The 25168-nt window shown below is 38.2% G+C and overlaps 1 long non-coding RNA gene across 1 annotated transcript in view; it reads left to right on the plus strand.

The window, feature by feature from the left end:
* Positions 1-24608, plus strand: part of LOC114034472 — a 513997-nt gene extending 489389 nt beyond the window's left edge. The window contains exons 5-6 of the long non-coding RNA XR_003568105.1: positions 24104-24222; positions 24528-24608. This is a non-coding gene — a long non-coding RNA (uncharacterized LOC114034472). The remainder of the gene's footprint in view (positions 1-24103; positions 24223-24527) is intronic.
* The last annotated feature ends 560 nt before the right edge of the window (positions 24609-25168 follow it).

Below are 25168 nucleotides of genomic sequence, written 5' to 3' on the forward strand. Positions count from 1 at the left end.
CTGTTTTTGTTGTGTTTCATTAATTTTGTTAAATATTTCCCAATTACATTTTCATCTGATTTGTGACACGCTTGGGAGTGGGCAGCATCATTGACATCTACCTACTAGAGAATCTCTTTTTGTCCCTTTCAGCTGTTACATTCTATGATTCTGGGCAATAGTTATAAGACAGCAGCACAAAAAAAGAATGTAATCATGTACCAAAGTCTTTCCAAACTGAGGATTTCCTATTTACTTCCTGACAAGGCTAGGAACTGAGACTCAAGTTAGTTAGCAGTCCTATATCTACAGATTGGAAAATGGGTATACCTGTGGTAAGTGATGGGGGTAAAGAGTAAGGCAGGTTTGATGATGACAAAGTAGTGTATTTCTTCTATCTGTACACTAGAATGTGTTGATGACAGTGTATTTGTAGGTACAGAGGCTCTTCTGGGAGATCCAGATATCACTAATGTTTTACTGTTTGTCAGATCTCAGCTGAGGAGTGAATTATTGACACCATTTCAACACCAGGTTCCTGAAGCCAGATGCCAGGGTTCTCAGTGCCACATTTAGAGACCAGGAATTGTTGCTGGGTTACTTGATTGGCTTCTTTTCTGATTATAGCATTTCTCCATTCCTCTTCCCTCCCCCAACTCGAACACTTTTGTCAAAAAATGTTTTTAAAACAAAACAAAAACATAATTGATTTTCCTTCCTGCTAGTGCTTAACCTGGACTTTTCAGCAGTAAGAAAAGATGCCTGATTAGAGTATCTCTGAAGAGGGCAGTGAGTTATAGTAATGGACACTCTTCTAGCTGTCTCTCGTGCCCATAAATCTATCCTCCTCTCAAAGTGCAGATGGTCCATAATCGTCCATCATGCTGGAGTTCAGCACTGGACAGCTCCTGGGTGGGTTTTTCCTGGGAGGCTTCTTTTTCTGCTAGCTAAACGGAATTGGGACTCCTGCACAACCTCTTTCTGTAATGGAGTGCAAGGAGTCCAGCCATCAGGAATGATTTAGGAGGGAATGAACAATAAATATCCAGGAGGCTGGTGTTTCAAACAGGAAGGGAGGAGTAGCAAAAGAAAGTAATTGGTACTGCAGCTGTATTTACATACACATTTTTTACTTTTATTTTTGAAGTAAGAGAATGAGAAAAAAACAGTGGCAACATCTTTAAGAGAGGGACCTTTGGATATTGAGAGACCTTTGCAACTCACTTTTCACCTCTTTCTCTTTCTTTGTTTATGTTGATGAGGCATATCTGGACTTAAGTCCCTCCTTTTTTTCTTTTTGTTAAGGTTACAGTTTAAAGGATCTGGTTTTTTTTTAGAGAAAAGTATAAAAGGATTCATAGTTAACATTCAGGACTAGATAGCTTCACCACAATGCTCCTAGGGCCCATTGGGTAAATAGCTAGCATTTTGCAATTCCTTCTCCCATGGGGTCAAATGGAACAGGCAATAAGATTGTTACCTCAGTAGCGGGCATCACTGATTAGACTCTGTAGAATTATGAAGCACCAGCCCTTCAGTTCACACCTGCAAACCTATCTTCTCCCATAGGATTATTAAAAGATGCTGACTGCAACTTGCAGATGTTGCTTTCTACACCACCCTTCTTCATTGTCTCCCATGAACCATAATACTCAGTGAGAACCCTGATCATGAATCTTTAGGATGGGGAGAGGAAAAGTTTAGGATCAGGTGACTTGTGGACCAATGATGTATAGCATTTAATTTTCATCTAGTCTTTCCCTTCTTATCCCTCTGTGCCCAAAAGTAGCATGGAGATGATAAAATGATAGATGAGCATCTGCTTCATACAATTGTAAGACTGAACTGTCAGGTGCTTTCTTATAGTAATACACATTAGCAAGGAGGAGAGGGGAGCCTCCTGTGAGTTCTCACCCTCCTGCCACTCAGCAACCATCTCATTTAAGCTCCATCTGGGGTAATCTATCATGGCAATAGATATGGGAATCACAGGTCAGGCACTTGGAATTTGTCTACAAAAATACTTTCCTATGTCAGCTGCCTACCCACCTACCATGGAAGCTATCCTGAAAGAGGTGACCAGGGGAATCCCAAACTTAATCAACCTGTTCACAAAGAAAGTTTCAAGTGCTAGAATGAGAAAATGAGAAGAATATAATGTTAACTCTCCCACAGAGCTGGAATTCACCCCTGAGGATCTAGCCTTTTCCCATTATTGGTCACATTGGAGTATAGTAGGTGTAAGTTGGATGCCAAAATTGTGCCCTTTGATTCATTTTCCAGATGTCAGCCAGCATTAAGGCTATTCTCAGCTGATGAGGGGTTACTTGGAATGTGGAGTTTCCACATCACTGTACTTTTGAGAGTCACTCAAAGCATACAGTCTGGTTCATTACAGCTTCTTCCTGGATTCATTAAGCCACTTCCTGGATGTTTATTGCCTTCTTCCCTACTTACTCTCTACTCTTCTCATTTTTCAGATCCTTAGGCCTACGGAAGTTTGCAGGGAAGCTAAGAAAAAAAGATAGGAAATAACCATGACCACACTTCCACTTACAGGCTGGGGACTTGATGTGATCTTGTCTTTAGAAGCAATAACACGAGGGAGGGCATAGAGGAGAAAAGTTGTGTGGTTCAGCCTGTGATATGACCCGGAATCTGTGTTAGCTAAATGTACTCAATCAGTGAAAAGAGGTGTTATGTGAAATTTGCCTTCTTACTGTCTCCCTGCCAGTCTCTGACTTCACCCCTCATTAGCACTACAGGATGGTTCAGCTCCAGCAAGTTGCTGCCTCTTTATAATGGGCTCCACAAGATTGCAAATGAAAGATTCAGAGTTTTTTTTCCTGCTTTCCTAGCAGTATAGCAATGGGTTTATCCAAACAATATGACTTTGATCACCCTGTCAAAGTTTCTTCATATGCATTTAATGAAATCTTGGTTTTTGTGCTGTTTTTGAGCATTGCTACACACATTGAAAACCATGGTTAGCACCAGACTCTTGCCAACTCTCAGTAGGTAGATATTGTAGACTAAGAGAGAGGAGGATTGAAAAGAAATACTACTTCTAAAGTCCAAGCTACAACAAGAATAAGAAGTCATCAATGAAAAGAAAGGGAAAAGAATATGAAGCAGAGAAAAATGACTCATGAACAGTAACACCAATCAGTAGTTATTCTAACATTCTGGAGCCATTAGAACCCTGAGCCATTACATATCCCCAACTGTTAGCATAAGAAAGCCTTTATCTTTCAATAAAATGCCACCATTTCTAGGGTAGTAGTTAATAACAACACAACCTCCTCTCATACACAAAGAAATGGGAGAAGTAATGGCATAAAAATTCACATGTGTTGAAAGTGACTTTCGATTTTGGTTTGATGCTATTGCTCTCATGAAAACTATTCCAGCATTTCCAGTAAATTCATTTAGAATTTTAGAGTTGGAAGGGAACTCATTTGCTATCTATTCAAACTATACCTAAAAAAAATCTCCACTATCATACCTGACAAGTGGTCATCCAGACTCTGCTGGAAAACCTCCATTGAGGTATCAACCCACTTTACCATGGCAGCCCATTTTACTTTTGGATAAATATAATTGTTGGATTGAATTTCCTGATATCAATCACAAATAGGCCACCTTGTGAACTTCAATTCCATGTTCCTGGTCCTTTCTTCTGTGACCAAACAGAATAAGTTCTGCGTGACACCCTTTCAAGCACTTGAAGACAATTATTATATCCCCCACTGAATCTTCTTTCCTTCTGGCAAAACATCCTCAGATCCTTCAATCAATCCTCATAGGGCATTAACTCAATGCCCTTTACCATCATGCTTGCCTTACTCTGCATGTTCTTCAGTTGATCAATGTCCTTCCTAAAATGTGGCACCTAAAACAGGTCCCAATAATCTCCAATAATCTGCATGTGGTTTGACCATGCCAATATAAAGGCAAATTATCTCCTTATTCTTTTAAGCTATGCCACTCTTGATTCATCTTCCCCAGGGTTCTGTTGAATTACTAAGATGCTTCCCCAGATAGCTTGAAGTTCTTTTTAGATCTCTTAGCCAAATACATAATATTTCTTACCTGAAATCATTTGGCTATGATCAGAAGGTGGTCTACTTGGACAAATTCAATGGGAAGAAACCTACTCTCATATACTATGCATGGGGGCAGCACTTCAACTAGGAGAGAAAGAATTAGTAGAAAAAATGAGTTTGTCTTTGAATGTACTTATCTTTCCATGACTCCTTTACTCTAATTTTTTAGTGCTGCTTCATGAGTAATTTTCTCTGGATGTTGGGTTGCATAAGTTTCCTCTCTGTTAAAACATAAACTGAAATTCTTTTCTTACCATTCATTTCAGTTCAATTCAGTGCAATACAATAAACATCAATATAGTTGTCTTCTAAGTACTAAGGATAGAAAGATCAACCACAGCACAAATTCTGCCCCTAGAGGCTTGTAGTCTAATAAGGTAGATTTACATATTTACAAATATGATGCAATCAGATAACTAGCAATTTGATGTTCATGACAATCAACAGAAAAGGAATTCAAGACAAGCATTGTTAAAAGTGTCCTCAAGTAAACTTTGTAATTAATGATGTTATAAGGTACTGAGGTTCCCCCTCCATTTCAGTTGATATAGTCATAGAAGGCCCAGAATGCAATCACATGACATTAATGAGTTACTTAGTAAACTTCCCTTTATGAAGTACAAACAGCTCTCTGATTATGTCACAAAGGAAATTACTAAATTGGCTGAGCAAACAAATGGACCATAATTCTCATTGTTTTGCATTGCTAAACCATGGTGAATTTCAGATGTTGAGAGTTAGAGTAATTGTAAACTGGGAGTTGCCTATAGAGAACTCTCAGCAGCAGGAGGGAAGAGAAGGAAATTTACAAAAATACATAAACACAAATATTAGGTGTGTAGCTTTGAAGGGAAACTACTAGACTGGCAGGAGACTCCTAACTAGTGGGGTGAAGAGACACATATTCCAGATACAGATATAGATACAGAAAGATAGTCACTTAAAGGAGAAATCATGTTCAAGAAGCAAGAGCCCTGTTATCAGAGAAGGGAGTTAGATTATGGAGAGCAGCAGATACTGGTTACCTAGCTCTGGAGAGTGGTCAGTGCCCAACAAATAGTGAAAAGAATTCCAGGTTTGCAGTACCAGGAGTTTGGGGCAGCCATTGCCACATGCATCTCCTACATGTGTGCCTTACTACCATTGTTCTCTTCATTTGAGTTCTATTTTAACCTCCCTCCTATGAATTTTATGTGTATATCTGGGAAAGCGTCCCTCAGTTTTACTGGAGGAATGTTTTACAAAACAATTACTGCTTTTACTATACATATTTGTTAAGAGCTAATTGAGTGTACTGGTTGCTTGTTAATGAGAAGCACACTGGTGGGGGCCTGTGAGTAATTATATTAGGAATCTAGACTAACAGAGTTGTTCCTATAACCCAAATTAGTCACACACACATACACACATACACACCCACCAGACTCAATTCTGCAAGTCTATGAATTGGATTTGGGAGTAGCCCAGAATTTGCTACAATGGGAAAATGACACAACATGTAACGAAAGCAAATTCAGTTTTGAGGGAGGGAGAATTAACGATTAAATTGCTCTGTGCTGCTGAAAGAGTGCATATGTTAACTTTTTCCTTCTAAATTTTAGTGACCTTGAACAAAACAGTCACCCTGCCCTAGTTTTGGCTATGGATACAATGTAGAATGTGATATGGGTAAAGGAGAGATACAGACAGTGCTGTAAGCAAATTTGAAGAGGGAGAGATCATTTTCAATTCAGGGATTAGAGAAGGTTTCGTGGTACCTGAGCTGAACCCTGAAGGAAGAGAAGGATTTCAACAGCAGAGATGTGGAAAAGAGTGTATTCTGAGCCTGAGGGACTGAATCTTCAAACGCACAGAGATTGGAGTGCAGTTCAAGACTGGGGAACTGTTTGGCTGGTTTATCCCATTTGGCTAGAGTACATGATAGAATAGTGTGAAGTAAGGTTGGAAAGAGGAATTGGAGCCCCATTGTCAAACACCTTAAATGCCAAGCTAAGGAATTATTTTAGGCAATGAGGCACCACTGAAGGCTGTGGATATTGGGTTGGAGAGGGATGAGAATGAAGTCAGAGAAAACAAGTAGAAGACAATTACTGTGGTGTAAGCAACAGGTGAAAAGAAGCTGGATTAAGGTGGTGGCCCTGGGAATGGACAAACTTGGATAGATGCCAGAGATATTATGGAGATAGAATCAATAAGACTTGGCAATTGATTGAATATAGGGTGTGAGAGAGAGAAAGAGAAGAATCACAGATAACTCCAAGATTTTAATCTTGATTGGGAGGATGGTGAAACTATCCATCTAAGTGAACTCATTTTGCCTCTGTCTATACTGATTGTCCTAAGAAGCCACTGTACTCTACCATGTCTACTTTTGTTAAAGTTAATCTCTTACTTCCTCCATTTTATATTTCATTCATAGTCATCCCCATTTTAAACACCCAACTCTAGAATTCCTTTTTCAAGATATCTACATTATTCCATCTCTCTCACACCAATCACTTTTTATTCCATATCCTCAGGAAAATTGTTGCTAAGACATTTTTTGCATACTGTGATATATTACTTTAAAAACTATTTTCAAGTCATTTCATAAATTTAGATTTTGTCTTCTGAGATAGAATATCTTCTCTTTGAGTACAGTAACTCTATCTGCTATATTTCTTGTGTCTTTCCACTGTGCCTAATATTTATCTCCATAATATAAGCACACATTTGTTTTCTTTCTTTTATTGGTCTTCCCCAATTTTACAGTTCTTTGGACTTGTCTTTTTGTCCTTCAGCACAGTTTCCTTTAGCACTGCCCTTTAGTAGTTTCCAAATATTTTTGGTCATGTGCCCCTCCATCAGTTAAAAAAAATTAGTGTGCACCCAATATATATGTATTTGTTTTAAGAATATTTTTATCTGTTAACAATACAAAAAAAAACCTTGTTCTTTATCGCAATGTAATTGAATGCATTTCGCTATTTCCCAAAAATCCCTGAGTTTGCTCTGGTGGATAGGACATATTATAAATAATAATTGTTTGCTATTAATTAATTATCCAGTGAATTAGATCAATGGAGCTAGCCCAAAAGGTTAATTTTTGAAGATACTTTTTCATTGAAAAATACACAATATAACTATCAAATAAATAATAGATCATAACAACCAGTGAACATAATTTTTAGCAGGAGTAACTGTGCATTACCATACATAGTATGCAGACAAGCAAAAGTGAATTTCCTCCAATTTCAATTCAGCAGAAAGTTTCAATATATGTAAATCTACTTTTCTTTTTCATGTTTTTTAATGGATAATATCATATCTTAATTTCCTATTCATGTTTGGATATTTTAGTTATATTTTACATGAAGGTAAGGAATGGCAAGAAGGTTTGGTGGACCACAGCCATGGTAATCTCTGTTTTAGATAATGTATCAGTATTGACTCAATATACAGACATCTATTAAAGTGGTTGTGTTTCTATATGTGTTTAGCATTGAATTAAGGAAGAAACACACTCACAGGTACTTTTCCAGCCAGGGCACTTTATATACTCAATTCTTTATGTTCACATTGGTGAGTTTATTAGGGGAAAAAAAAGATAGTTTGGTAGACCACAGAGTTCAAGAAAAGTTACATATAAAGTCAGAAAGGTAGGTTAGGGCCAGATTGTAAATTGCTTTAAAAGCTAGAAGTGTTTATATTTTATCCTAAAGGTATTAGGGAGGTAGTAGCATTTGTTGAGTAAGAGGGTAGAGAGGTGATGTGACATGGTCGGAGCTATGTTTTGGGAAAATAACTCTGGCAGGCATGTAGAGAACGGGCCAGAGTTGGGGAGAGAGTTGAGGCAGGGAGAACAATGAGACATTTCAGTAGCCCAAATGAGAGATGAAGAGGGCCCAAACTAGGATTGCTGATCATGTAAGCTGAGAAAAGTGCAGTGATGTGAGTAATGTTGTAGACATAGAGAAGGAAATGTAAAGAAGCAGAAGTTATGACAACTGCTAAAATACATGGAGTGAGTGAAAGTAAGGACTTGAAGACGATAATCATGGAGGTTGCAAACTTGTGGAACTAGATGGAAGGTAGTACCCTTGATTTTAAAAAAATACTGTGTTCCAGGGTTTGGGCAGCAGGTACAATAATTAGTTCTGCAATGCAGATTGCAATCCTTCTATACCTGCTCATCCTTTGTGACTCATTTTGTCCTATCCAAAATTAAAAGGGAATGAGAGTGCACCTTTCACAGCTACAAGTAGTGGGCGTGCTGGAGGAAGGGGAAAGTTGTTGTCATGTTGGTCTGGTTAGGTTTTAGGCTGCCCTGAGAGGTCAACTCCAGGTATTGAAGGAGGAAGTCTGGGAGCTTGGATAGTAGTAGTAGAGGGAGTGAAGGAGTATGGCTGAACATTAGCTGCAGTTATGTTGGAGATGAACTCCACAATTGTCAAGCGAAGGATGAGATTTGACCCTTCCTCCCTTTCATGATTGGTTGATCACAAAACCCTTGGAGTCATTCCATGACCTCCTTGGCATCACGTGTTCTCCCAGGGAGACATGAGCCCCTCTGCTTTAGCATAATGACTATAGTATAACTCTGGGATATTATAGAAGCTCTAATGAGAACTTTTTCATATGGTCCTTTGTGAACTATTTGCAGCCATGGTAACCTGTGTTTTAGATAATGTATCAGTATTGGCTCAGTATACAGACATGTATTAAAGGGATTGTGTTTCTATATGTGTTTAGTGTTGAATTGGGGAAGAAACACACACACAGGTACTTTTCCAGCCAGGAAGCTTTATATACTCAATTTTTTATGTTCACATTGGTGGGTTTGTTAGGGGGAAAAAAAAGGAAGACCAGATATTTCAGGAAATGCAGAGAAGAAGAATGCTCACAGAATCATAGATGATGAGCAGGTCATCTAGAACCACCCCATGGTCTTACAGATGAAGAAATAGAGGCTCAGAGAGGTGAAGTGACTTTCCCCAGGTCATATGGATGGCAGATGACAGAGCTAAGATTCAAATACATGTCATCTGATTCCAAATACAGTCTTCATTTCCACTGTGTCAACTTCAATATCTGTTGAAAGCAACATTAACTAAATGAACTTTTAAGCCCATTTTCTTTTCTAAAATTTTATTAATTTTATTTTTAATTTATGAAATAAAACAAGCATTTCCATAACATAATAGAATAATAAAAAGATAATTGCACAGGAAACTGTACATCTATTATGTACAACTTGCTATTCCTTTTAAATATATAATAAATGTATCATGTAAAATTCTTTTTTTTCCTTTTTTTCTTCCCTCCCCCCAATATGGCTACCATCACACACACACACACACACACACACACACACACAATATATGTAAAGTAATTCCTTTTTTTTTTTTGATGAGGCAATCAGGATTAAGTGACTTGTCCAGGGTCACACAGCTAGTAAGTGTCAGGCGTCTGAGGCCAGATTTGAATTTAGGTCCTCCTGACTCCAAGGCTGGAGTTCTATCCATTGCACCACCTAGCTGCCCCTTGTAAAATAATTCTATACATACTTCTATTTATCAGTTCTTTCTTTGGATTTAGATAGCATCTTCCTTCATATATCCATAAGACTTTTTTCAAATCAATCAAAATATTAAGTAGACAGAAAATGTGCATCATAAGATCTAGGAGTTGAGAGGGACCATTTTGCAAGGTATGTATTCCTTAGTGCTGTGTCAATAGTCTTCCATCTTCAGTACCATATAGTCATATTTTGTTGTGAGGTGGTGTTTCTGGGATAGAGACTCCTAGTTTGGCATGGGTATTCCTGAAGATTATATGTAGGTAGAGTAGAAATTTTAGGTTTATAGATACAGTGATTAGTAAGGTTAGAATTATAATATGAATATATTCATGTATATGTATTATTAATCATTTATTTGGCATCATTTTATTTCTTTCCATGCTTTTCTGTATTCATCATATTCACATTTCTTACAACACAGTAATATTCCATTAATGGCAGTTAGGTGGCACAGTGGATAGAGTGACAGGCTTGGAGTCAGAAATAGCTGAATTCAAATGTAACCTCAGACACTTGCTGTGTGACCCTGGACAAATCATTTAACCCTGTTTGCCTCAGCTTCCTCATCTGTAAAATGAGCTGGAGAAGGAAATGGCAAACCACTCCAGTATCTTTGCCGAGAAAACCCTAAATGAGGTCACAAAGAGTCAGATATCACTGATCATTTGCAGGCATACTATTATATAGTTTAATGTTTCAGTGGTGATTTGATGGGGGATCTTGAACAGCAACTGTTCATCACATCCACTGAGGGCAGAAATGAGAAAATGAGCTTATACTTCATCTAGACAAATTAGGAACAGTTAAAAAGAAAACTTTCTCACAGTGATATTTGTTCCATATTACAAAGGGGTTCACAAATTAGAGTATGTAATCTTTTTTTGGAAGTGAATAAAAGAGAGTAGATAGATAGATAGATAGATAGATAGACAGACAGATAGGAAGAAATATGAAGTACTTATTTACTAAGTACTTAATATGTGTTAGGTACTGTGCTAAGTGCTAAGTATACAAATACAAGCAAAACAAATTCAGTCTTTTTCCTCAAGGCACTTAAATAAAAATGAATGAAGACTACTGACAAAAGACATCTGAAGGTTTCATATATCATCAGTTGCTACATACCTGAACTAAACCAAACCCCATCTCCATGATGCCAGTCTCCCATGTTATTGGTCTCCTGAACCCAAAATCACTACCAAGCAAAAGTGATAGTAAACAGCCTCTTAAAATTTTATAGTAAAACCTCATCAGGCAAACAATAAAAATATCATTGCATTATTGCTTATACTATTTCCTTACTGTATTCTTGGGAAAATAGCAAAAAAAAAAAAAGGGTGAGGTAATACTACAAAAATAAATCGTGGGCCATTTTGTTATTGGTAGTGTTGTTGTTGCTGTTGTTATAATATAGGCATTTGCCTCATTTGCCTTTAGTGGTTTTATTTTGGGGTTTTTATTGCATGATTCTACGTCATCCTCTGCATTGAATTTTTATGATGGGTACCTCCCTCCTCTTCCTTGCTGTTTTTTTTTTCTAATCCATCAGCTTTTCTAGCTTAGCAGGTACCTATTTGAGTGAAGTTTGTTTAATTAAGACCTTCACATTCTGAAAACTTGCACCTCATATTTAAGGATCTGGCCACAGTAATTTGCAAATGGTGCTATTAATATTTTTTAAAATTATAGGAGTCTTAAAGGGAGAGTCTAGATCGCTTTCCCTTTATTGTATTCATTCCTACTATATATGGGGTTATTCCCTCAGTCAATAATTTACTAGTGATGATGGATTGAGCTGGCTAATGATATATCTAAAGATTTTTCCAATCCAGAGAAAGGTAAAAGGAATAAATATGGAAATGATGTCTATATAGCTTCTTTTCTAGAAGAGTCATCAGGAAACAAGTCAGCAAATATCTAGAGGTTGAGGTCCCATGTAATGAACTGCATGTCTTTGTTAAAAATAGGTCTTATCAAACTAATCTAGTTATTTCTTATGCTCTGGTGTTGACCAGGTAAATTGAATTGAGTTAATTTGACTTCATCAGGCTTTCTATCCTAACCTCCATGACATGGGTAAAACTTAATAATTTTGGTAAGTATAACCTAAAATTCATGAATCACTGAGGTTCTTTCTAGCTCTGTAATTGCATGAGTTGATGACTAGGCAGACAGCTGTCTAAAGAGGGCTGAGTTCAAGGTTGTCATTCATAAGAGAGCCCAGTATTCCCATTGAAACTGAAACTATCTTTTCAGTCAGAGAAAGTGATAGTTTGTACTCCCTCCTATATTTAGAGAAGAGAACCGTCTCTACTCTGGAATCCCTTGCTACAAGCATCATCAACAAACATTTATTGATCATGTGCCATACACAGGGCTCTGTGCTAGATGTTGGACTGGGATCACAGACTTAAAGCTGCAAGGGACCTCAGAGACCTCATTTTATAGATGAGGAAACATCAGCCTAAAGAGGTTAAATAGCTTGCCAAAGTCATATATGTTATCAAGTGACAGAGCTTGGGTTCGAACCTATATCTTCTGAATCCAAATCCATCCTCTTTCTTTGGGATGAAGCTTATCTGAATGGGCTTAAATCACCAACTTTTTGACTCACAATGATCTACAAAATGGACGTGGGAGGTGCTCATGAAGGCCAAAGTCAGAGTTAATGACTGACTGTTTGCCTCTACATACTGATATTACATGTGACTCAATATATTTCTTGAACACTTTTCCTTTATCTGAATTTCAGAATTGACAAGCAAGTTTACTGTAGCTATTTATTTATTCATTCACCATATATTTTAATAGCACTTACCATGTGTCAAGAATGGCGCTGAGCACTAGGACAGGCACAAAGATAATAAAAACCGGCTCCCTGACGTCAGAGTACTTAACTTTCTAGTAAGATGGATGATACATACAGAAATAAACTTTGTCAGTAATAACTATAATATGGGATACAATATTGCACAGGCCTAACAGAGGTACATATTTCTATACAATATCCAGGGAAGGAAAGCTTATTTTGCCCAAATTTGTGTCTCTTCTGGGAGAGTTTGTATTCAGGAACTCAAATGTATGTAGACTATGTTCTACCACAAGACAGTTTCAATCATTATAAAATCCAGATGGACAATAAGCAGATATTGGTTCACATGCCAAAACTGATGTGTGAGAACCCTTGGACTTGGATGGAAGAACTAAGAGCCACATCTACAGACTTGACTGTTTTCCTTGCTTCCCTCTCCAGAGTTTCTGTTTTGATCAGAATATAACTAGTCCCTCCCTAGTAATTTCCTTTCTCTTTCCCAATTCCCACAGCTAAAATTTCTTCCGCAAAACACATTTGTAATTGCAAGACAGCAAATTACTTTTTATTCATGCAAAATACATATTTATAAATCCAGAGATTAGGTTTATATCTGTTTTGGTGTCAGATACCCTACGTTTTGATCATCAGTATCCTGAGCACAAGTAACAGCAATGAAAATTATATAACTTTAAGAATGACAGCAATCCTAGTAAAATAAAACAAGATTTCCATTACTATGTATTCTTAGTTTGTCCTTCTCTGCCTTCCGGCCTTAAAATTTAAATGGTATTTCATTGCATTCCATTTATTTATTTGCATGTCATCTAATGTTCCTAGGACAGGGCTATTTGGAGTACAAAGTTACTGGACAAGCTATGGCCACCTCTACTTTTTTCAGCCTCTAGGTTTTTCCCACATCCCTGTCCCAGCTTCTCTGTCCCTGACTTGTAATTCTGTACCTTCCACACTTGCCAAACCTCTCCTCTTCCCCCACCCTGCTCAGCCACCTCCCTCTCCATTTTTTATTAACCAAATTACACCTTGGGACTCCCAGCCTGCTCAGCTGGGTGCTGTCAAGCCCTGGCAGCCTCTCAGTGTAGGCAGCAGGGGGCATATACACTCACAAAGGGGAACTAATAGGAAATAAAATAGCTTTCCTCCTCCCAAAACTCCTCCCAGCACAGTCAACAGACTCAGCCCTCACAGAGTGAATTGTTTTCAATCCAATCTCATTTTTATTGAAGTTTTCTCCAGGGTTAGCTTGGGAGACTTTTTCCCCCAGCTTCTTCTGAGTGGCCTTATTTACCAGAATCCCCTTGGTGTGGCATTTAAGCATCTCCATTAACATTTCGTGCATCTTGCTCATTGCAGGCATGGGCCCACAGAGACCTGCCGAGTGGCAAGCAGGCAAGCGGGCAGCCTACAAAAATGCTAGGCTTATTTTAATTGGTTTGAAACTGTTGCTGTCGACCGCAGAGGGGTCCCTTTTCTTGAGTAATGACCTGGAATTTGATCATGCAGCTTTCGGTAGCTCGTAATGCTGAAAGTGTAAACTATATGGGATCAAAGTGAAAGTGGAGCTCATATCTGCCCTGACTGCAGCTTGCTTTAGAAAAGGGAATTTGACTGCCCAGGGTCTGGGTAAATGTGAAAACATAGCCCAGTAACCTAGAGTTCTTTTGGCAAAAATGTTTTCAATGAGTAACCCTGGCCTTGGAATCCCCCAAGTCTCTGGTACATCCTAAGAACATATCCATGAAGCAAGCTTTTATAATAGAGCTGCCATCCTCACGGACCCACATCCCTAGGGATTTTCTTTTCTTAACAGCTCTGAGGTTCCCGTGCATTCAAGATACTTAGTCTTTTGTTTTTGCTTTTTTTTTCCTTCCTAAAATTGCATGATGTGCGATTCTCCCTTGAACCTCAATAGGGGTTTGTGTCCTTTCATTCATTCACTCACTTATTCATTCAATAAACCCCTATTAAGTATCCTGTGTATAGAGAATACTGTACTAATGTAGGGGAGAGGGGAAGGGACAGAGCTCCCCTGCCCCTGTGAAGCATATAGAAATAATATACACAGATACCTTGGAAGACAGCATGGCATAATGAATAGAAGATTGCACTAAAAGTTAGGAAAACCTGAGTTCAAATCTCACCATTTCACCTTTTCTGTCACCTTGAGCAAGTCATTTAACCTCCTGAGCCTTAGTTCTTATTAGGTAAAATGGGGGGGGAGTAATAATAGTAATGTCTCTCTCATAGGAAGATCATATATATAAAGGTTGAAGCAACTTCAGATACCATCCATTTGAGTTCCCTCAATATCAAATTAAGTAATATAAAGCATGATATAAATGTCAGATATTGCCATCATTATTATTTACATTATACAATATTACATCTTAACAGTAATAAGGAGAAAAAAAAGAAAGTGTTCTATTTTCAAGTTGGTAGGCAGTGTTGGGAGAAGTCTACCTTGGTGCCCCCAGAGATATGGTCTCTCTGGAGGAGTTGGGGGAGAGGACAACTTGTACTTTACTGTGGGGAGGAAACAGTGATGTGTTGAAAAAAATGAGTGAGCCTTTGAATCATAGTAAGGTGCGGGGAGAGAATACAAGATTTGGAGTCTGAAGACTTGGGTTTGAAAACCAGTTCTGAGACTTATTAGCCATGTGACCTTGTCTGAGTTGCCACTTCATCACTCTTGATCTTAGTTTCAGCATCTATGTGTGTGTATGTGTGTGTGTGTGTGTGTGTGTGTGTGTATTTTGTCCTAACTTATTTTTTCATTGGTATAGGATACCACTAGATAGAAACTTTCTTCACCAATGTAAATCAGCAACTTGTTTGAGACTTAATCATAGAGAGAGTTGTTACTTGATTATGGTCACACAACTAATATGTATCAAAGAGAAGACTTGAACTCAGGCCTTTCTCATGCAAGACCTCTATCCACTATGTCATTCTGCCTCTCTTGTGAATCTTAAGGTACTATATAAATTTATGTTAAAGGGAATTGATCAAGGGAGATACTGATCAATTTAATGTGTTCTCCAATTAACTTGACAAGATCATATGGTAGTGACTTTGAAGAGCATGAAGAGCATATTCTGTGGAGGTAGGCATTTGATCTGACACCCTGCTAAGAGGACATTGGGGGCTCTGATTGTTTCCTAGTGATTGTGGAAGCTTCCAAGATGATTGATAATTGAAAACTAGACTCTCATAGCAAAACTTGTGCCTCGCTTCATGGTCTATATACATTGAGCTGTCAGACCATCTCAGGGGCTTTCTCACTTTTCAGGATTCTCTCTTTTCCTTTTACTTTTTTCTTCTTTCTTTTTCTTTCTTTTTTTTTTAGTGAGGGAATTGGGGTTAAGTGACTTGCCCAGGGTCCCACAGCTAGGAAGTATTATGTGTCTGAGGCCGGGAACTCAGGTCCTCCTGATTCCAGGGCCAGTGTTCCATCCACCCCGCCACCTAGCTTCCCCTCTTTTCCTTTTCTTAGAGTACAGCCAGGAGTAAGAGGGAATTTCTCTTTTTCCCTTCCCCTTCACCCAGGACCCACTAATGAGGACATTAGCTTTCAGGATATGTTGCCTCTGGTGGCACAAGTATGTGGCAAAGGGCCCCTGCTCACCTTAGAAGATAGTTCACAGACAATATTTGTGTAGACTAAATTCCTCTGTGGAAGAGGGGAGATACTGAAAGTTTAGGCACTTGCCTCACAAGTAATCTCAAGTTCAAGAATTCCTGAGTTTGAACATTCAGGAACCAGCCTCCTGGAGAGAAAAGATTACTTCAACAGCATGCTTCTTAGGGAAGACAGAGGCTCACCAACCTAGGATCACTGTACAGCTAAAAGGCTAAAGCCGTGCCATGTATGAAGGGTATTTGGGAGGCAGAGAAAGGTGAGCAAGACTTTTGGACCCTGCCAACCTCGCTATTGCCCTAAGTTACTTGTGGGTGGTATGGATCCATGGAAAGGGTGCTTTTCCAGCACTTTCACAATGTTTTCTAACCTCCCAAGGGGCTATTTGAGGGCTTATTTGTTTCTCTATCTGTTCTTAGTTTCCTATGAGTCCCATTTTATTTATGTATTTTCTGTGGGGGTACAATAAAGTCTGTCCCATACTAAGTATTCATATTACACTTTGAGTGTGGGAGTTTAAGACCCTATAATTCCCATTTGGGGAAACCTAGACATGAACTATACCTAGGTTTTATTTTGGAGATTTTCCTGAAATATAACTCTAGGGTGGAGCTGAGGTAGGCAGTAACAATAATACCATCCAAAAAAAAAAAAAACAACTGGCATTTATATAGTGCTTTAAGGTTTACAAGGTGCTTTTCACTTATTTATTCCTCACAACAACACTGTGAGGTAAATGTGATTATCTGATTATCACTCTCATTTTATAGATAAGGAAACTGAGGTTAAGAGTTAGTGACACTTGCTCAGGGTCACAGAGCTAGAAAGTTGTCAACAAGCATTTATAATAAGCACCAGACACTATGCTAGGTACTAAGGACACAAAGAAAGGCAGGTGGGTGAGGCAAAATTTGAACTCATGTCTTCCTGCCTTTGTCAATCAGTCAGTCAGGCATATGTTAGGCACTTAATATGTGCTAAGACTGGGAATGCAGATGTAGATAGAAAGATGGTGCAGCTTTCTCTGCTTGTACTACCTATATGCCTAAGTGAGAACCAGAGAGAGAAACTAACCTCTTTGGTCATATCCTCAGGCTTGAGCCCATTTTATATGAACCCAAAGTCTTAAAGCTTCCCTGGACCATGGGTTATGTCTTGGGGACCTTAACCGAAGCTCCTCTATCTCACCTTTGGAAAGCTGTAACTCCTTCCCTGGGGAAAACAGGAAAGGCTGCAGAATGTTTTACTAATTGTGGCAAGTGTTCCCTCGACTAGGAGGACTTGCTGGCAACAGTGACACCATTTATTAAGTGAATAAAATGTTAAGTATATCAGCTTAAGAGACCTCTGAAGTCTCTTTATGTGCAGAGAAGATTTCCTAAGACTAAGCTGATTGCTGATCTGGAAAACTCACCAACAGATGCCTCTCTTGCTAGGTGAAATGGTTAGGATTGCAACAGTCTGAAGGAGCTTATCTTGCCTTTCTTCAGCTATAGCCCATCCCTAGGAAACAGATACTAACTTTCTTGGGTAAACGTAAGGCTTTTCTCTAGTGGGTCTATTCTGCTAGAAAGCAGAACCGTTTCAGAGTCATCTCCCAACCATCCCTTTCCAGACCTTCCTTCTATTCTAAACCTATTGTCACTGTTCAAGATTGCTCATAATATATTTCGAGGAACGAGAAACATCCTAGTCTGCAATATTTCCAGTCATAAGACTTCACTAAAAGTCTCTGGATCTTAAGTATTGTTTTAATTGTCTACCTCTTAAGTCTTATAACTCTAAGGATTATAGGATTTAGAGCTAGAAGGGATCTTAGAGAGCTAATCTGAGGCCCAGAGAAAGGTAATGAATTACCCAAGGTCTCATAGTTGATTAGTAGCAAGATCAGGTCAAGAACCCAAGTCCTCCAACTATAAATTCAATGCTCTTTCCACTATGCAACACTGCCTATCTCCTTTTCTCCATTAAAATATTCTCATATACAACTTGCAACTCAATCTCTCACAGTCCCCAAACCTCACTTGCAGAAAGAATAATACGAATGTGGTTTGATTTTCCCAATGGTGTCTTTTGTCTCCTCTTTCCTCCTTTTACCTCCTTTTTATCTTCTCCTCCTATCTCTTCTATCTTGCATCCCACCCCCTTTTCTTTTCAACTCTTGAAACTAGTCCTGTTATGCCTATTTCCTTTGGACTGCAGCAGCTTCTGAGATCCAGGCCTACCTCACTATGCACATACAGCCCTGAGAATCAATTTAGAAAACGATTGGTCACAGTACAGTAGCACTGCTAACTGTGGCATTTTGCTTTCCAGTTATTGATACATCATCAGAATTGAGAAGCAATAGTCTGTAAGTGGGGGGAAAGGGATAAGTTGGTTGTAGCTGGGATGGGAGGGGAATGAGCTGCAGAGAGGACAGGAAGAGGGGAGGTGGGAAAAGAAGACAAGATTCTTTCTCCTAGATGATGAAATAAAGGACGTCCAGATTTAACAAAGAGAGGGGCCAGATTAGAAACTCACATCTGGGAACAGGGTGTTGTAAATATATCTCTACTCCTTCCTTTGTTATACAGCCTTGGGCAGGTCAATTAGTAGCTGAGTTTCATGTTTCTCATTTGTGAAATAGAGGCAACTATGCTGATTTACCTCATGGTGAGTTAAAGAAGAATGTCTGCAGATGAAATATTCCTAAGGACCCTTGCTGACAATCCTATTCTGACTCTCTCAGTCTCCCTTCTTCATCTTGGTTACTTGGGGAATCTGCATTCACTGGCAGTTGTGAATTGGTATGCTTTGTTGCTGGGAAGCTATTGGTCACCAGACACGAACTTACCTTTGGGAAGGTGCCATGCCACTATGAGGACCTATAGCAGATGATAGGATACTTATGCCATGTAAAGTACACTTGTTTCCTCTCTGGGCTTGCTGCAGAAACCAGAATGTGTACTACTAGGTAGCACTTCTATGTTTCTATTGATGAATTCATAGATTCATGGAAATGTAGGAACCAAAAAGGACCTTAGAAATCATTGAATCCAATTTTATGTAGATAAGAAAATTGAAGCTCAGAAAGGAGAAGGTGCTTATTCACTTAAGGCTGCAGAACTTGCTAGAGAATCAGGACTAGAACCCCTGGCTCCTGACTGCCAGGAAAGAGCTCTTTTTGCTCCACTGTACTGATTTTATTGAAACACTCTAAGCATATTGGGGAGTAGAACCACTAGAAATTCTTTAGCAGTATTCCTAGTAAGTGAGAATAGTATAGAATTGGAGCTAAAGGGCTGGTCTTTAGACCAGTAAGACCTAGGTTCGAATTCCACCTCTGACAAGAGGCAAGTCAACAAGTTGCAGAGAAGGTACTAACTAACCTGCACTACTAGAGAGAATTTCCTTACCCATGAGGTCCCTATACAGATTCATTCAGAGGTCCAGTCCCTATTCCCCATTGGACAAATAGAGGAATTAAGGAATAATAGAAATTCTTATGGTTCCATGTCTATTTCTCCTTCTGGGTGTTGTCTCCTGCCACCTGACAGAATCACCTTTCTTTCTTTCTCTCTTTCCTGAAAACCCAGTGGTGAAGAAAAGGAAATTTACTGTTGGTGGAATTGTTCAGAGAAAGAAAGAGAGGGAAAGGGAAAGAGAAAATGTTGATTGTTGAAAACATAAGACAGTCCAAACTAGTACCATATCAGGTTTGTTAGAATGGAGAAAAATAAATAAATAAATAAAAATTTAAAAAAATAAAAAAAAAAGAATGGAGACCAATAAGAGAAAAATTGAATGGATAAAGTATACTGATTAACAGTTAGGGAGCAACCAAACATTGTTGTGCTACTTCATACATTAAAATTAATTAATGTAAATGAAAAAAATTACTAAATAAGTTGACTTAATTATATTGCTGCTTACCTTTACATTTCTATATGATCTCCATAATCCTGGAAGGGATATTGGACCTGTAAATTCATTTGTAAATGTAATTCTCAGATGAGGAAACTCCCTCTCTTAATATAAGTTGGCATTTTTTCCGTAACTTATAATCTTAGAAAATTTCCTAGAGCACTAACACCTGAGGTACTTGGCTAGAGTCATAATGACACAACCATTGTGTGTCAATTCCTGGACTTGAACCCTCTACCTATCTATCCACTATGCCAGAGGTTCCTAAACTTTCTCAGTTCATGGTGTTCTTAGTGTCTTAGCAAAAATTTTTATGGCACCCCTTGCCCAAAAGAGATGCCAAAGAATTCCTTTTATTAAAGTAGTCAAGTCCAAACAACTTAATAAGTATTAACTTAATAACTTAGCAACTCTCTGAAAAAGTGACACATAAATTGAAAGAAAAGAAAATTTTATCCCATTGTTAAATAACCATAATTACTAAAGGGATTCATGTGCCTTTTGGACACCACACAGCTTCTCAAACCTTAGAATTGGTTTGGTCACTGCCACCTTCATTTTCTGTTCCACGTTGATTTTTTTGGCTGGGTGCTTGCTTTTTTTTTTTTTTTTTTTTTTAATCACAGCAACTGCTGAAAAACCCAACCTTGTAAAGATGTGTTGTCACAAAAGAGAATGTTCAAGAAGTTACTAGCATAATCTAAAGTATAATAAATAAAAACATATTTGAAACATTCAAGAATGTCATCAAAAGGAATGAAGTACAGTTTAATGTTGAAACTATGAACTACCTAAAGCTAATAGTTCAGATACTGCCCGAGGAAAGAAACACCTTCCCTTAACAGTTGTCAATTATTGCTGTTTCCCTACAGTATTTTCTGTCTTCCAGGAAGTTAGGGGAAATGTGTTCACAATGAAGGACAAAACAAGGCTATATAGAAGAAATGTCATATATATGGTCAGACATTAAGTGTTGTAAGAGGGCAGAGGAGGGAGATATTACCATCACCTTGGATAACAAGGAAGGCTTTGTGACTAAGCTCTCATTTCAGCAAACCTCAGTATCCCTTACAATATCATGAACCTCTTGAAGGCTGGGATCATATTAGCATTAGTTAACCATAACATCACAGAATTTGAGAGTAGTTCAGCTGAGGGCTTCAGCAGCCATCTATTTCCATATATATGTGAGAGCAATGTCCACAAATAATCATTCGGCTTCATCTTGAATACTTTCAAGGTGGGAAGTCCTCTCTAAGCAACCTATTACTCTTTTGGACAGCCCTTATTTGTTAGGATATTTTTCCTGATATCAAACCTAAATGGGCCTTTTTGTAACTTCCACCCATTACTCCTGGTTCTACCCTCTGAGACTAAATGGAGGAAGTCTAATCTTCCTCAACATGACAGCCCTTTCAATACATGAATACAATGATCTTATCTTCCCTACCATCACCACCACCACCACCAAGTCTTCTCTTCTTCAGGCTAAACATGCTCTATTCTTTCAATCAAATCCTCATATGACATGGAATCAAGGCCCTTTGCCATTCTGATTGCCCTCCTCTATGTATTTACTCGCTTATCAGTATCTCTTAAACCATGGTGTCTAGAAGTGAATTTGGTACTCCAAATGAGGTCTGATGAGGGCAACATCCTGTGGGATTATCACTGTCTTATTTTTGGAAGCTTCACCTCTCTTAATGCAGCCCAGGATAGAATGAGGATGTTGGTGGTAGCACCCTATTCTACTAGTCACCCAGGTTGGTCTCCTCCTTTATTCCTTTTTCTCACTCCCTGCACTTTCATTCACTGATTCATTCAGTACACATTTATCAAGCACCTACTATGTGCCAGACACTGTGCTAAGCTAATTGTTAAAAAAGAGGGGACAATGTACAGCCTCTGCCCTCAAGAAGCTTACAATCTAACTTGCAAAATCTTGATACTTCTATCTCTACAACATTTCTTTTATACATTTCCTTTTTGACATTCACATAGCCACTATTTTAATTCAGGTTCTTATCATTTCTTACTTAGACTGTAGCAACAGCCTAATAATTGATCTTTCTGCCTCAAATCTCTCCCCTCTTCAATCCATCCTTTACAGAACCACCAAGGTGACTGTATCACTCCCCAGAAAACTCTAACAACTCTTTGTTTGGCATTTAAAGTTCTCTAAGCTGACTGCTTCTTATCTTTAAAGACATCTTAGCTATTATACCTCTTCTCAAATATTTGCAATCTAGCCATATTGGCCTACTCACCTTTCTACACACACAGAAAACACTGTATGTCCCATCTCCATGACTTTCTGCTAATTGTCCCCCTTGCCTAGAATACATTCCTTCCTCGCTTTCACCTCTTGGAATCCGTGGCTTCCTTTAAAATTCATCTCAAATTTCTGAGTTAGTATAACTGTTCTGAAAAATAAATTGGAACCGTGAAAGTAAAGTGACTAAAATATTCCTACCCTTGGTTCCAGAAATTCTCCCGCTAGGCCTGTGTCACAAGAAGATCATTATGACAAAAAAGAAGGGACCCAAAATATTTAGAGCACCAATTTTTTCTAGTAGCAAAGAACTAGGAAAAAATAATAACCATGAATTGGACAATCGCTAAGCAAATTTTGGAACATAAACATTTTGTAATAAATGCCTAATACGAATACAGAGAAGAATGTAGAAAATTACATGAATTGATGCAAAGTAGAGTAAGCAGAACCAAGAAAACAATATACACAGTGACTACAGTAATAATAATGGCAAGAATAACTGCCACATAATAAGAATAGGAATGGTATTGCAAAACAATTGAACATAAAGTTGCAGAATTATAAAGAATAAGCTTGTCACCAAAGAAGAAATATTAGTAGACACCCTCTACTCACTTCTTTGCAAAGAGGTATGTCAGTGGGCGCAGAAAGGGCACACATCCTTAGGTGTGGAACATTGGATATAATGTCAAATTCTTTCAATGTTTTAATTGGTTTGAATGATTTTTCTCTTCATTTGCTTTTTCTTGCTTAAATTTTGTTAAATTGTTTTTTGGAAGGAGTGGAATATAGGGAGAAATTTAAATAATGTAAAAAGAAGACATCAATAACAAATATTTTTCCAAAAAAAGATTCCATTCAACTGTCATCTTTTTACAAGAAATATTTTCTGATTCTCCCCTATGATTGCTAGTACACTCCCATCCAAAACCACCTTGTATTTATTTTGTGTAATATAGACATGTTGTCTCTCCTGTTAGAAGAATGTAAGCTACTTGAAGGCAGAGACTATTTAACATTTTTTCTTTGTCTCTCCAGTGCCCGTAAGTGCTTGTTGATTGATAGATGGGCAAATTCTGCCAGGGAAATATTATATTTTAGTAAGGAAATTTGGCCAGTCTTAAGAAGCTGTTGTAACTCAAGGGAGGCGCTCTAGCTAGTCTTAACACCAAGTTAGTATGTGCTATACTGTCAAGTCAACAAGCATTTATTAAACACCTACTATGTGCCAGGCACTTGTTTTTTTTTTTTTTAAGCTAAATACATTTTTTTAGTTCTTCTTGCTCAGTGCTTAGAGAAGCAGTATGGACTCTATGCCCTTCTGGTCCTTGCACTGGTTATAACAACATCATGAGCCTGGAGTCAAGAATTATCCAATTTAAAATCTGGCTTCAGATAGTTAGTTAAAAGCTATGTGATGCTGGGCAAGTCACTTAACCTTCATTTGCCTCAGTTTCCTCACATATAAAAATGGAGATAATAATAGCACCTACCTCCCAGGATTATTATGAAGCTCAAACAAGATAATAATTATAAAGTGCTTATCACAGTACCTGGCACATAGTAAACACTATATAAATGTTAGCTATTATTATAAAAATTATAATGAATCTTAAAGGTAGGAGAGGTAGAGCTGAGATCACCTGATCTAAGACTTACTCTCTTACAACATTCAAAAAACTTCATTTTCATGCTATCCAGTCCTGTGATATTTTTAATCAAGAGAGTGAGAGCACACATCCAATGTACTCTACATATTCAGAGATTGAAGATGGTTTTGTTCTCTTGTTTTCTTTTTTAAACACAGCGTTAAGTCTGAACAACAGGGAGGAAATTCTCCAACATTTCATTTTAGCTGGTCTGCCTGTCCCCTTCAGCAGGAAAACTGCTATATAAGCCCCCAGGAGCAGTCACTTCTGAAAACAGGTACGTTACCCTTTAAATAATTCTTTTCCTACCATACTGAGATGTTTCTCTGTATTAGGCTGAGAGGCCAGGTGGAATGCACTTGTTGCTTCTGGCTAAACTTTCAGAGTTGAACACAATTCAGTCTCCCTGGGAGATAGTATGAGGTGGTCCATTGCAACTATTTTAAATGTGTAAAAGGCTAGTAAAATCCCTGCCACTGATTTTAAGTTGTCAATTAATTCATTGAGTGTCTACAGAGTTTAAAGAGTCCATAGCTCCCAACTTCCCTACCCTAAAGTCCTTTCTTCTTCCCTTTGCTCCAGAGACTCACTGTTTTTCAACTGTCCTTACCCAATTGCCTCACTGAAATGCAAATCAGTGGGAGTATAATAGATAATTAATAGACTGATCAGCCAGCAAGGGAGGTAAGTAGATAAATAATTTTAATTATCCTTGGGTTGCCCATAAATTCCTACATAGCCTTTTTATTAAACTCTCTGTTTACAGCAGTCATTTATATTGTATGTCATTTTGCAAATCTCTCCACTTCTTCTTAGCCTCCCCCACCCCCATTTGACCCAGAGTGGAATAACACTTAGTAATAACTAGCTCCTTTATTACCAGGACCTTATCTCAGGATCAGTTAGCAAAAAGCTTTGCCAAAGAAGCCAGATTGGGTGCCTATACAGCAGATAGTATTTTACTCACCAGAGGCCTTTGCTAAACTCCCTGAGGTGGGCAGCAGCCTATATTTAGGTTGGACTAAGAAACCTTTATTATACTTGGCACCTGTACTGTAGGTATGAGCTCATTCTATTCCCCAGAGATGGCCTTGGCCTATTATTAGCCTTGAATGAGGCTTCCTTATTGTGCAGAATGCCAAGGTAGAAAGTGGGTTAATAAATACAAAAGAAAACTCTCTCACAAGATGTTAGGGTTAAACTTTCCCAGTGTCTTTAATTGT

The sequence above is a fragment of the Vombatus ursinus genome, unplaced genomic scaffold (assembly GCF_900497805.2).
Source record: "Vombatus ursinus unplaced genomic scaffold, bare-nosed wombat genome assembly UNPS02008996.1, whole genome shotgun sequence".
Taxonomy (NCBI): domain Eukaryota; kingdom Metazoa; phylum Chordata; class Mammalia; order Diprotodontia; family Vombatidae; genus Vombatus; species Vombatus ursinus.